The following is a 14,178-nucleotide window of genomic DNA, read 5'->3' as shown; positions in this document are numbered from 1 at the left end:
AACATATTTTTAATAATATATTGAGAATATATTTAATATATATTGAAAGATACATGTCTACAATGCAGGATGAGTGATTGAAACTGGGAATAATTTTTATACAGTTTATATATACCTTATGTACAGAAGTTATATATATATTTTTTTTAATTTAATTTTATTTATTTGACAGACAGAGATCACAAGTAGACAGAGAGGCAGGCAGAAAGAGGGAGGGAAGCAGGCTCCCTGCTGAGCAGAGAGCCAGATGTGGGACTCGATCCCAGGACCCTGAGATCATGACCTGAGCCAAAGGCAGCGGCTTAACCCACTGAGCCACCCAGGCGCCCCAGAAGTTATATATTTTATAAAATAAATACTTTGCTAAGTTTATTACTGTTTTCACCTAATTTTGTTTCTGTTTATTTAGAGGTGTTTTATTTTGCAATCATGAGATCTGTTATTCCATATGCCATATGGTATTTACAGATTATGCTTGAATTGCTCAAAAACCAGTAATTGACTTGGAATAACTGAGATAAATGAGTTCAAATTTTTTTCTCCACATTTCCTGTTTTATCTCGTTTATTGGTATTATTCAAGACAAACTGAAGTGACCAGTTTGATTCGTTCCTAAACTATCTTTTGTAGGGTAGTTGTACAATCAAACAATTCTTCCAAAAATTAAAGATTTTGGAGTAAGAATAAAAGTTGTCACTGACAAAATGCTCAGCTTTCAATTTCAGTGTGACAACTTGATACTTAGTTATATAACTGGAGGACCACATCTGTAAGCTCTATTACTAAAAGGACCTGATGCTCATAGCATTTAGAAACCTCAGTATCCTAGGTATTAAACAGAAGCCACTATCTAGGTGTCTTAACTTGAGTCAAACTATCAGAAATATTCAACGCTATGAAAACTCACCCAAGAACATCCACATAATCATGTTATAGGTGACGCTTTTGATCACACAGTTCTTGATAAAGTCTGTGTCAAATGCCATTGTAAAAGGTTTTTTGCTGAATTGATCTGAAGCTAACCAACACTGTAGATTCAATAACATACTTCACAAACACAAGAATGTTCCATTCAACTCTTAGCAGGCATGATGGATATCCCTAAGATCTAAAGCATACTGACATTTCTCAGGCACTGAATTGGATGTTGTCAAATGAAGCAGCCTCAGCCAGCTGAATCTATTTGGTCCATGTAAAGATCTTCCTATATAGCATGTGAATACTGATTTTCCCCTTGGAAAACTCCTTAGAAATTTCAAAAGATTGAGAGGCTCAAGAGTCTTCCCTCTAGCCAATGCCTGGTTTCATCTGGTCAGCCAACCTTTTAATGACACAAGAGTGGTCACCAATAAATCTCAGACTGTAATTATTCACCAGCACTCCTTAGGCGCTCGTTACTCCTTTCACATAATCAAACTCTTTGAAGTTTTGTGAGGGTCCATCTTTAATTTAGATGAAAGATTTCACTCTGTAGGTTTCTGAAATACACTCAGGAAAAGGATGAGTTCATTTATTCCTACAGCCATTCCTCACTCGCTTCTTTGTTCTTCAGGTGACATTTATTTTATTTTTTAAAAGATTTTTATTTATTCATTTGAGACAGAGAGATACACACAGAGAGAGAGAATATAAGCAGGAGGAGAGGGAGAGGGAGAAGCAAACACATGACCTAAACCGAAGGCAGATGATTAACCACCTCAGCCACCCAGGAGCTCCACCCAGGTGACATTTAAACTACCGTATTTTGAACTCTAAGGTCAAGGGAAGGGAAGCAATACTATTTGCCTCTGTGGTCTATAATTCAGAACCTGACTATCTGAGTTCCCACAAATATGGAGTAGTAGGTCCTGGTGTCAGTCACAGCCAACAACAACAACAACAACAAAATCACTTGATCAAACTGAAAGCTCCCAAAGTATGAACCCAAAGCAAAATAGCTAGGCTATGAGAAAGAGGACTTGCTATAAAACAGAAAAGCAACCTTCAGACAATATCAATAGCATATCAATAAACAAGAGAGATGCTAAGATTGCAAATTAAGATGCAATCTTAAAAATTTGTAAGATTGGTTGACTGCTAAGTTAGAATCTTTCAATTCAGTATGTATAGTTTCCCAGTTCAAGACACTTTTCTGGACCTCAACCTTGAATCTAGAGTAGTTTTTCTAGTATCTTAACATTTGGGTCTCAGCTTAAACATCACCTATTTAATGAAATCTTCCCTATCCTTCCAAACTAGATTAAATCATGTGTTATATGTTGGCATAATATTCTTTACTTCTTCATAATGTTCATTGCAATTAAAATTAATTATTTTTGCAATTAGTTGCTTAATTATTAGCCCTTCTGTTGGATTTAACATTGAAGTAGGTAGGACAATGTCTATTTTGTTTCCTGACATAGTGGATATGGCTGATATTTATTTATTGAGTTATCAGTATTTGAAGAATGAATATCAAAACTGACATATCTAAGAACCTTAATTTTAGACCAGATCAGACTTTACATTTCAATTGGTACAGTCTCTATTCCAATGTGGAGATCCTCTCTCAAAGTGTTTAACTGATGATCAACTGGTTGTTCCCTAAACAATTCCAACAAAGGGTCAGTAAATAATTTGTAAGAATTTGTTATTTGTCTACCATTCACCATTTATTAGAAAGTGTTCCATCAAGTGCTTCCGATAACTTCTGTGTGTCTATTGAGACTTAGAAACAATCCAGAATAAAATCCATTCCTTCTATACAAGAATACTTAAAAAGCAACTGATTTCTGTGCACTGATTTTATATCCTGAAACTTTACTGAATTCCTGTATGAGTTCTAGCAGTTTTGCACCCCAAACCATAAGATACCTAGGAATAAACCTAACCAAAGAGGCAAAGAATGTGTATGCAGAAAACTATAAAGTACTTAAGAAAGAAACTGAGGAAGACACAAAGAAATGGAAAAAACGTTCCATGCTCATGGATTGGAAGAACAAATATTGTGAAAATGTCTATGATACCTAAAGCAATCTACATATTTAATGCAATCCCTATAAAATACCATCAATTTTTTTCAAAGAAATGGAAAAAAGTATCCTAAAATTTATAAGGAACCAGAAAAGATCCCCAAAAAGCCAGAAAAATGTTGAAAAAGAAAACCACAGTTGGTGGCATCACAATTCCAGACTTCAAGCTCTATTACAAATCTGTGATAAAAAAAAATACAAATCAAACCCACAGTGAGATACTACCTCACACCAGTCAGAATGGCTAAAATTAACAAGTCAGGAAATGACAGATGTTGGAGAGGATGCGAAGAAAGGGGAACCCACCTGCACTGTTGGTGGGAATGTAAACTGGTGCAGCCACTCTGGAAAACAGCATGGAGTTTCCTCCAAAAGTTGAAAATAGAGCTACCCTACGACCCAGCATTCACACTACTGGGTATTTACCTAAAGATACAAATGCAGTGATCTGAAGGGGCACGTGCACCCCAATGTTTATAGCAGCAATGTCCATAATAGCCACATTATGGAAAGACCCTAGATGTCCATCGACAGATGAATGGATAAAGATGTGGTATACACACACACACACACACACACACACACACACACACACAATGGAATACTATGCAGCCATCAAAAAACCCAGAAATCTTGCTGTTTGCAACGACGTGGATGGAACTAGAGGATATTTTGCTAAGTGAAATAAGTCAATCAGAGAAAGACAATTATCATATGATCTTGCTGATATGAGGAATTTGAGAGGCAGGGTGGGGGTTTGTGAGGGGTAGGGAGGGAAAAAATGAAACAAGATGGGATTGGGAGGGAGACAAACTATAAGAGACTCTTAATCTCATGAAATAAACTGAGGGTTGCTTGGGGTTTGGGGAAGGAGGGATAGGGTGGCTGGCATGTGCCATCGTGAGTGCTGTGAAATATGTAAGCCTGATGAATCACAGACCTGTGCCCCTGGGGCAAATAATACATTATATGTTAATTTAAAAAGAAAGAAAGAAAGAAAGAAAGAAAGAAAGAAAGAAAGAAAGAAAGAAAGAAAGAAAGAAAGAAAGAAAGAAAGAAAGAGAGAGAAACTTAAAAAGGAGCCATAATGTGCTCCAATAGGTCTTTGTTCCTATAGGCTTAAATCCTTGGTTCTTCTAAATGTTCCTCATGTGATACAACATGTTAATATTGATTTCTCCTCACAATTTGGTTTTAATTCTCCTGACAGTCATTGTTCCTTTATTCAGCCTGTGTTCCAATGTAACCAAATCCCTTAACACTCCAAATGTGGTATGATCCAAAGTACAGTATAACCATTATCTTCCTTGATCTGAACTCCATAATTTTATTGGTATAGCTAACTTTGCATTGTTAGTAGTATCCTACCACCTCTATGAAAAATTGAATTCTACTGAGCTCAGCACCTGCTGAATAAAGCTATGATTTCTCCTGGAAATCTAAGGGTGACTTTTCTTTGCCATATGTTATCAGTACTATATTTAATTCCCATTTCTTTGGGAAAGATTATATGATATAGGGTACTTAGAAGTGTCCTAAAGCCGATTCCATAACAGACATTAAAAAATAGTTCTTTGTCCTCTTCCTTTCCTTTTGATTATTTTCATTTGCCTCAAGACTCCACCAAACAAAGCCAAGTCTTTTTGTGATGCTTGATGATCACTTCCAGTGGTAGAATCCTGAGAATTGCTTTGGTCTGCAAAGGGTACCAATGAAGTTTTCATTTCAGTGGTGACATATTTTCTGGGTTTTTATTTAAAAACCCAGCTACAGAAGGATGCAATGCGTCAAGTCTCTGAGTATCAGTGTCTATGGCTCCAAGTAGGGGCAGCCTTGTGGTATCTCTACCTTTCCATTTCCAGTAAGAAACCATGACATGAGCCTATTGCCATTTTTCACAAAGACCTTAGGGCTGTGAGTACAAAAAAGAAACCCTGCCACAGTTTACTTTCTGTTTCTTATTAGCTTATAAACTACACTATGTGAACTGCTGCAGAAAAATAATATCACCTTTCCTCTAAGTTGTAAAATGTCATGTTCTGATACTAGCAGGTACTCTTATACTTTCTTTTACTGGGTTCATTTGGCTTAATTTACTTATTTCTTTTCTTCCTTTGTATAAGAAAATGAATATCAACAGTCTTATCTGTTTATTTATTACTATTATTTGTTCATTTATTTACACATAATTATTTACACATAATACACATAATTTTAGAGACAAATACCTTTATAGGCAAAAAAAGAAAAAAAAAAGCTATTTTCTGCTCCATTTCTCTGTATTCCAAAGTCCTGATCATCACAAGTAATCATTTTCATCTTTTTAAAGTTATTTCTTCTGCTATCCACCTCTTACTTGTTAATAAAATATTACATACCTATATCTTGATTTTTCAGGTTTTTTTTTTTTTTTTTTTTTTGACAGGGATCACAAGCAGGCAGAGAGGCAGGCAGAGAGAGAGGAGGAAGCAGGCTCCCTGCTGAGCAGAGAGCCCGATGCGGGGCTCGATCCCAGGACCCTGAGATCATGACCTGAGCCGAAGGCAGCGGCTTAACCCACTGAGCCACCCAGGCGCCCCTATTTTTCAGTTTTTTAGAATATCTAATACCTTCAAATAATACAAGAAGAGTATTTGAGACTTTTTACAAATGTCCACTTCTCTCTCTTTCCCTCTCTTACCTTATCACCATCTTCTCAATCTGTCATAATTTTTATCAGATAAATATTTAATACATATATCATTATAACTATATTTATTAGAGCTCAACCAGATAGCATTCTTTAATTATGTTTCCTTCATTGCAAATATTTGGTTTTTCTGGGAGTTAGTAATTACATCTTTTTTTATTCCATTTACTTTGCTTTATAAGTAATCAACACTAGTTCATCCTCAACTCGTAAAACAGAACTTTAAAAATATGCTTAAATGTGGTCAAACACATCAGGTAAGCTTTCAGTATCTACTAGAAATTGTCTCCTCTCCAACTTGGACTTGGCTGAGTAACTATTTTCCTGAGACTTTCTTGCACTATTATCTTGAAATTCTCTTCACCTTCCTTCTGTTTCACCTCTGTATCTCAGATTCCATGTTTTATTCTTCCTTAGTTTACCCCACTTTGTTACCCCACTTTGTTACCCCATTTTTCAGGTGGTTTCCTGAGAGCGGTTTCATAGGAAGTAAATTTTTGAGACATTGTGTGTCTGAAAATATTTTTATTTCTGCCTTCACTCTTGATTGATAGTTTAGCTGAGTATAGTATTATAAGTTGAAAATCATTTTCCTTCAGGACTCTTATACAATACTCTACTGTTTTCTTTCACTGTTTTATTAAAAAGCTGAAAAGAGGTTGATACTTGAACTATATGTATTATTTCATAATTTTTTACACTTTGTTCTGTTCTCTCATCTGGAACTCATATTATTCACTAGTTGTACCTTTTGGAAAAATATTATTTTCTTAAATTTTCTTCCAATTTTTCACCTTTTGTCTTTTGGTGTTACTTCTAAGAAGACTGCCTCAAATATATATATTCCAACCATCTTACTGATGTTTAGGCTTATTCTTTTCCTGCTTGTAGTTTGAAAGAGTTCTTTCTTATTCAAGAGAAGCTCCCTTGTGAAAATATCCTGTTCTTTGTTCAAATGCAAAGTCTTATCTTACTGAGAACTTTACTTTACTTGCAGTTTCTTTCATCTTTTTTTTTTTTTAATTTTTAGGAACTGTTTTCTGTCAATTTTATTTCCATTTTGTTAGTCTCTGTGGAAGAGCAGTTGAAGATCACTCAGTGGTTGTTCCTATCCATTCAGTGGCCAGAGCAGTGGGAGTGGCAGACCAGTCTTCAGGGGCTGGCTGGGCATTCCAGTCTTCAGTAGGGAACTGCTGAGTAGGCATAGAGGGCACCTGGATGCCTTCTTCAGGTTGCAACTTCAGGTTGAGTAGCAGTGAACTCAGGAGCTGGAGCGATCCACTTGACCCTGAAACTCCTCCTTGGTCACAGCATTTTCAGCAGAGGCCTGTTCTTCCTTTTCAAGTTCTTCAGGATCTCTGAAGATGTAGAGATCCGGCCTGACCTCCCATGGTTTTTTACAGGAAATGGTGCCATGCTTGTGTAGAACTTCCAGGGCCAGCATCCACCACATCAGACCCACTGAGTGAGCTTCACTCTTGTTGCAAGAGATAGCAGTGTCCACAAAGTGCAGAGAAGAGTCTGTGTTACACACCAGTGGTAGGCAGGTTAATATAAGACACTTCTGTGAGAAGCTGATAGTCAGCTTTAGGATCAATAACCACCAAAAGTCTCAGCTCTTGGAAGGCTGCTTGGACCTTGTTAGTGAAGTTTTCAGGAGTGAAAGAGTGGCTCCAGTAGCAGCAGCAAATTCCAATACGGCTTATTGACCAGTATTCCTGGATGATATGACAGTGACATCAGCTGGGTTTTCGGTGCAACAATGACATGAGCTGCCAGTAGAAGCTTCTCCCAGGTTCTCTTCAGATTTATGATGTAGATGTCACCACTTTTCCTTCTGTAGATGTACTGTCCCATTTGAAAGTCAAGGTTGGTGCCACTTAACTGGATTCCTGCTGTAAGGAATTTGAGGACATCCCCCTCCTTCATTTGCAGAACATCAAGGACTCAGGACATCGTGAAAGTTTCCCTTTAAGTTATGATGGGAATGCAAAACAAGGCTGTATGAACCCCTGCCCAGGTAGTGTGTGAAGGCTCTTTGTTTTTTAAGTTTTATTGTCTTTCCTTTATCAACTTTGTTTCCTCTGAGTCTCCCTTCTCTACTTGTTCACTTCAGTCTTTGCCTTCGGCATTAAGAAGCTCCAATGTTTGATTTTCCCTAGTCAGCAATTTATATTTAAATATGAGATCATAAAACTTTGAAGGAGGAAAAAAATCATTGGATTGATGGCTCTCAGCAAGAGCAATAAACAGGGGACCATGCTACTTCACTTGAGATGTCCTAATGATAGTTTTGTAAACCTTTTGTTTTGAGCCAGTCTTTTGAGCCCAGGCTAGGAACTCTTTAGCTTACTTCTCAATGGCACTGCCATCAGCATTCTGAGAGCCAAAAAGAAAAGAAGGCTGAAAGACTCCCAGTATAGAACACCAATTTCCACTCAATCTTCTTGCTTCCATTTCAGGGCTACACCCTGTTCTTTGTTTTGCTTAATGTCCCTGAGTTAACAGTCTCTTTAGATCAACTTTGCCAGAAATGGAAACTTAATTTCCTCTGCTGGGAAATTCTTCTGACTTGGATTTAGCCTGGCTATGATGGCTTGGAGAGGTGATCTGGGAGTGTAGCTACTCCTAAGATAAAATATTCCTTTCACCAATCTTTCTGATTTTAGCTTTGTCTCCTAAGCCCAATTCAGAAGTATCTGGTACCCCCAACTCCTACAATTTTGGGGTCTATACAGGTAAATTGTTTATCTTATTTTTTGTATCCCCCCAATATATTCTTCTTTGTCAAGTCTAATTAATCAAATATAACTTTATCTACTGAAAAATGAATATATACAAAGTTGGGACAGGCTTATACTAAAAAATTTATTGTTGTTTATTTAAAATTCAAATGTAAAATTCAAATTTCATCTACTATTTTGTCCAACAACCCAAGTATGGTAGAAAGTAGAGTAAGGAAGTGTAAGGAAGTTAAGGAATGTTAGGAATTTTTACCTTACAATATCATGAGTCAAGAGAGTGTTTGGATTTGATACAAAAATAAATAGATGTTTTTCCTTTTTTTATTTTAAGAGATTTTATTTATTTGACAGACAGAGATCACAAGTAGGCAGAGAAGCAGGCAGAGAGAGAGGTGGGGAAGCAGGCTCCCCCTTGAGCAGAGAGCCCGATTTGGGGCTCGATCCCAGGACCCTGGGATCATGACCAGAGCCGAAGGCAGAGCCGAAGGCAGAGGCTTAACCCACTGAGCCACCCAAGTGCCCCAATAGATATTTTTCATATAATATTTAGATTAGCAAAAGTACCTAATAAAGTTACTAACCCAGAACTTTTTAGACAGAGAGGGAATAAAACACGGGGAGTGGTGTGACTAAAATCTTTAGCTATTATAGCAGAAAATCACTAACTTTCCTCTAATGTCTAAATGGAGAAATAAGAAAAGCAGTACATGAAGGCATTCACCTAGAAGACCTAAAAGCAGGCATGATTAAATAAACTAGGCACCACAAAGCTGCTGACATAGCATGTAGATATGGAGAGGATTATGAATATTAATTTTCAGACCTATAGTACTAGTCCTTTCACTTTTTAATAGATGTCTAACCTAAATTTTTTTCAATTTGTTTTAAGGAATACTTTAAGTAAATATTTATACCTCTATATGGTATTTATTTTTATAAAGTAGCAAAAATATTGTGCCTATAAGTGGCTATAGCCTTGACTTAAAAACACTTTCACATACATCTTAACTTTTGAAAAGTCAGAGTCAGAATAGCTTAACTTTCAAAGAGAGAAGTCTATTGGAGAAATTAAATTTTCTCTTTTTCTAGTAAGGAGAGATTTTTTTTCCTAGGGAAAATATCAAATATGAAAGCAAAATTCCCAGCAGGTGATAATAATCTTGCTTTCATGAAAGAGCAGTCAAGAAAAACACATTCATTTGTCTACTTTCAAAGCTTGCTGCAGTTACTGTCAAATATCTGAGCAATGTTCTCATTTTTAATAATGATTAAATAAGTAATTGTTTCATTAGTCTTAATCTTGGGGCTTACTATAATTTAGGTTTCATGAATAAGCATACTAATTTGTCTGATTAATTTCCTTCTAGCAGTAATTTTAGTTAATAAGAGTGATAAAGGCAATATACAGAAAATGTAACATTCTTGTAATTACTGACTAAAGTTATGAATATATAAATATGCAATTTCCAAAATGAATAAGAGTAAAAAATAATAGAAGGGCATAGATATAATACATTTCATAGTAATATCAAACAAACTTAATATATATCATGGTAGCGTCCAACAACCCAAGTATGGTAGAAAGTAGAGTAAGAAAGTGTTAGGAATGAAAGTAGAAAGTTAGTTCGTCAAGTAGAAAGAAAGTTAGTCAATGAATCCCCTTCAAGTCAAAGCAGTTGACCTCACACAAAGAAAGGAAAAGAAAAACTGTCGTAGCCCTCATGTTCAGTACTATAGGGTCTCTGATGGAGTTTCTCTGATAATAAAATAAAAATGCTCCACACTCACTACACACCATGACTTTATCAATAATAAATAAATAATTGATCTTATAAATAAGAGATAAAAATACTATTTTATGATCCAAATCAATGGTGAAAGTCATGTCTACAAAATATTGAAACCAATTTCAACAAAGTACACCTAAAATTCCACCTAGTTACGTGTTGAAAACTTATTTTTCTCAGCTGTATTTACAAGGGTAAGCCTCAATTTAAAAAGGTAATGATAGCAATACTGTAGCTTTAACAGAAGTCATGATTTGCATGAATTTCTTATGTTTAAAGGTTTTTTTTACTTAAGATTCATAATATAATGCACCTTATTGTACAACAGAAAGAGAAATTATGGTTCAATTTACTAAAATAATTATAATCATAATCACATCTGCTCTTAAAGACTGTCAAATATCTCCAGAGTGCACTGCATACATTTCCTGTATTAGATTCCCTCTTTTATGAGTTAATTAAACAATTTCACAGCATTATTGTACAACTATTCTACGTGGCATATTGTTTGTGCAGAACATTCCCTTTAATAGCTCTATTCTTCAAACAGATGTTCATTTAAATTTTTTCAGAGATTTTATTTGAGGAACAATTAGTACATTTATCCTGCTATGTTGTCACCTTTCTGTGGATTCTGAAGCAGCTCTATCTCTATCTCATATAGTCAACAATTTTAAAGGTAAGAAAAAAACATTCTTCAGCAAATAGGTCAGTGCACAAGAATATCAGAGCAAATTACCCTCAAATGATGGCTACTCAAACTTGCCCTGGTATTAGAGTAAAAATCAACAAGAACTTTTCTCAAAGGCATGGAAAAATAAAAATACATGATAGCACATTTCCGAAGTGTACTAGCTTTGTTTTTATAAATTTTTACTTACACATCCAAGCAGATTGGATTCATTCATTATAAACCAGAGTAAAGTGACAGATTGAAGGAAAAGAAATGGATGCAAGACCCCTTAAGGTTTATTTATCAAAAGAAAACTGAATCAGTCATTCCCTAAGACATGTTTTCCTGGGAAAGTGACACTGTATGTTGTTATGAACTAGCTTATCTTACCTAAACATTTTAAAGGAAGGAGATGCCACCTACCATGTGTTTTTTTTTTTTTTTTAAGATCTTATTCATTTCATTTGACAGACAGAGATCACAAGTAGGCAGAGAGGCAGGCAGAGAGAGAGAGGAGGAAGCAGGCTCCCTGCTGAGCAGAGAGCCCAATGTGGGGCTCGATCCCAGGACCCTGGGATCATGACCTGAGCCGAAAGCAGAGGCTTTAACCCACTAAGCCACCCAGGCACCCCACTACCATGTGTTTTGAAGAGGAAGTTTCCCTCCTTGCTTGACTCAAATCAAGTTTTACAGGATTTCAGTCTCTGGTCAGGTTGGCTTTGTGCAACTCTCTCAATGGATTTATCTCCTTTCATTCTCTCCTAGAGAGCTATTGCAGAGACAGCGGTGTTTGCCCATGTAGATGTTGCATCTCATGTGAAGAAGAATAATCTCACTGCAATGAAATCAGAATTGCATTCTTTTACTCTCCTTTAAATAAATGGTGGCACAGAAATAACATTTGTCCTTGCTTTTGAACTATGGATTAATGAATTATGAACATCTGTTTACCACTCTGAAAGTATAATATGCATTCATTCGGATGGAAATACAGTGTCAAGAAAAATGAGGAACAGTATGTTTTCAGAGCTATTCTATTCCTTTCTCTTTTTTTCATTTTCTTTTGAGCAGAATTTGGTTTTATTCAAATAAGAAAGCCTGAAAAGTTGAGGCATTACTAGGAATTTAAAATATGCTCACAAAATGAGCACTTCATTTTTAGGTTAAAAATATGCAAAATGTTAGTTACTGGAAAGTTTCAGAACAATTGCACCATAACATCCCAGCCTCCTCAAAGAATACAGCAGAGCTGAAGGTAATAAAGTTGAATTGTTTCTTTACCTAGACCTTCTAATATCTCTAATCAGGAGTGGTCTCAAGGAACATTATTTTAGAATAGGCTTCTGAGATGCCATTCTGGAAAAGAAGAGTTCAGTTATGATTAAGAATACTGGTACGGCCTTTCTCTCTGCCATGTGAATTGTGTGCACCTGGCAGTGAACAGTGATGAAATGGAATGTATATGACAGATTGCCAGAAGCAGAGCACTCCAGACATTGTAAAGGGAGACCTTTTAGGCACTGTTCAGAATGGCAGTAATTTGAAAACCACCTAAAATGTTTAGACAAAGGTAATTTTTAAATGGATTTTAATATATCTATGTAATAAAATGCTCTTTGGACAATAAAAAATGATAATATATTTTTTTTATTTACGAGCACTGAAGAATGATTACAGTGTAAACCCTTTAGAGAAAAAATGAGGGGAAAAAAAGCAATATGCATATTATGGATTGATCTATTTATACATTTATATGAGCACCTGCTGTCCAGACTAAGCAACTTAGTTCTTATTGTGTTTCCTTAATTTTTTCTTTCTTTTTTTTTTTTTTTTTTTTTTTTTTTTTTACAGCTTTATAAACATATATTTTTATCCCCAGGGGTACAGGTCTGCGAATCGCCAGGTTTACACACTTCACAACACTCACCATAGCACATACCCTCCCCGATATCCATAATCCCACCCCCTCTCCCAACCCCCTCCCCCCATCAACCCTCAGTTTGTTTTGTGAGATTAAGAGTCACTTATGGTTTGTCTCCCTCCCAATCCCATCTTGTTTCATTTACTCTTCTCCTACCCCCTCGACCCCCCATGTTGCATCTCCTCTCCCTCATATCAGGGAGATCATATGATAGTTGTCTTTCTCCGATTGACTTATTTCGCTAAGCATGATACCCTCTAGTTCCATCCACGTCGTCGCAAATGGCAAGATTTCATTTCTTTTGATGGCTGCATAGTATTCCATTGTGTATATATACCACATCTTCTTTATCCATTCGTCTGTAGATGGACATCTAGGTTCTTTCCATAGTTTGGCTATTGTAGACATTGCTGCTATAAACATTCGGGTGCATGTGCCCCTTCGGATCACTACGTTTGTATCTTTAGGGTAAATACCCAGCAGTGCAATTGCAGGGTCATAGGGTAGTTCTATTTTCAACATTTTGAGGAACCTCCATGCTGCTTTCCAGAGTGGTTGCACCAGCTTGCATGCCCACCAACAGTGTAGGAGGGTTCCCCTTTCTCCGCATCCTCACCAGCATCTGTCATTTCCTGACTTGTTAATTTTAGCCATTCTGACTGGTGTGAGGTGATATCTCATGGTGGTTTTGATTTGTATTTCCCTGATGCCGAGTGATATGGAGCACTTTTTCATGTGTCTGTTGGCCATCTGGATGTCTTCTTTGCAGAAATGTCTGTTCATGTCCTCTGCCCATTTCTTGATTGGATTATTTGTTCTTTGGGTGTTGAGTTTGCTAAGTTCTTTATAGATTTTGGACACTAGCCCTTTATCTGATATGTCATTTGCAAATATCTTCTCCCATTCTGTCAGTTGTCTTTTGGTTTTGTTCACTGTTTCCTTTGCTGTGCAAAAGCTTTTGATCTTGATAAAATCCCAAAAGTTCATTTTTGCCCTTGCTTCCCTTGCCTTTGGTGATGTTCCTAGGAAGATGTTGCTGCAGCTGACGTCGAAGAGGTTGCTGCCTGTGTTCTCCTCGAGGATTTTGATGGATTCCTTTCTCACATTGAGATCCTTCATCCATTTTGAGTCTATTTTCGTGTGTGGTGTAAGGAAATGATCCAATTTCATTTTTCTGCATGTGGCTGTCCAATTTTCCCAACACCATTTATTGAAGAGGCTGTCTTTGTTCCATTGGACATTCTTTCCTGCTTTGTCGAAGATGAGTTGACCATAGAGTTGAGGGTCTATTTCTGGGCTCTCTATTCTGTTCCATTGATCTATGTGTCTGTTTTTGTGCCAGTACCATGCTGT

General features: G+C 36.5%; 1 pseudogene; it reads right to left on the bottom strand.

The window, feature by feature from the left end:
* Nucleotides 1-6,791: 6,791 nt before the first annotated feature.
* LOC125095360 (40S ribosomal protein SA-like) lies at nt 6,792-7,656 on the bottom strand (annotated as a pseudogene).
* Nucleotides 7,657-14,178: the final 6,522 nt, after the last annotated feature.

Source organism: Lutra lutra, chromosome 3 (genome assembly GCF_902655055.1).
Source record: "Lutra lutra chromosome 3, mLutLut1.2, whole genome shotgun sequence".
NCBI lineage: Eukaryota > Metazoa > Chordata > Mammalia > Carnivora > Mustelidae > Lutra > Lutra lutra.
Note: the sequence above shows the minus strand (reverse complement) of the source record. Positions and strands in the feature narration are given on the sequence as shown.